The sequence below is a fragment of the Mus caroli genome, unplaced genomic scaffold, assembly GCF_978045245.1.
Source record: "Mus caroli unplaced genomic scaffold, Mus_caroli_1 scaffold_4, whole genome shotgun sequence".
Lineage (NCBI taxonomy): Eukaryota > Metazoa > Chordata > Mammalia > Rodentia > Muridae > Mus > Mus caroli.
Window position 1 is genome coordinate 119,982,779 of NW_028227259.1, and position 1,062 is coordinate 119,983,840.

Here is a 1,062-nt window from a genome sequence, read left to right on the forward strand (position 1 = left end):
GAATGGATAGCAATCAGCCTTGAGCCTTTTACTTCTAACGTCTGTCTATAGCAACTCCAATGGATGGTTTTGAATGCACCAATCAGACCAAAAAAAAAAAAAAAAAAAAAAAACCTTTGAGAGATGGAGAATACAGAAGCTATTCAGTGAGCTGATTTGGCAAAGTGACATGACAATGGCCAGCAGATCTGCACTGAGCTTCTGCAGTGTTGGAAACTGTCCACGCTGGAAGCAAGCATCTGAATGGGATCTCTCAACATGGCTGGGGATTCAGGTCATCCCAGCAGCCTGCAGACCAGAGGCACAGAAACTTTCCAAGGCTTTCCAAACTTTCAAAGAGGATGATGACTGGGGTCAAGTACTTGGGAAATCGGGGCAGGGCTTGGCTGTGAAGAGCACCATTACTGCTGTCGTAGGGACCCTGGTTTGGTTCCCAGAACCAACATCTCATGGCTCACAGTCTAGGAACCAGAACACCGCTCTGGCCTTCATGGGCACCAAGCACGAATGTGGTGAGCATGTGTATATGCAGGCGCTCAGACTGAAAGAGAAAAATAAAAATGAGGACATCTTTTAAGAAGAAATGGATGGGAACAGAGTACTACAGCATTTCCACATCCCGGTCCTCTTGTGGCAGATCTGGGCTCTATCTCCCAGGCAGCATCTGTGGGGCATAGCTCCAGGGTACCCATGATTGGGAATGGCTAGAAGGATAAACTTGGCATGTACCCTGATATTTTTGAGGGATGTGCATTGGAAGCCTAAACACAGATACTGGCAAGAGAACAAGAACTTGAAGGCAGGAGACGAACACATGTAATTAGATATGTGGACTTTGGTGTTCTTTGGCCAGAGGAATTCTCCCCACCCCCTTTCTCTATCTCCCTATTGCTACGCGCCCCCTCTCTACAACCCCCCCCCCCCCGTTCGCTCTGGCTCCCGCTCACTCCGGGCCCTGCTCACTCTGGACACTGGTCAGAGGAAGTCTTAAAAAGAAAAGATTACCTTAGTTGGACATGGTTGCTCACACCTTTAATCCCAGCACTCAGGAGGCAGAGGCAG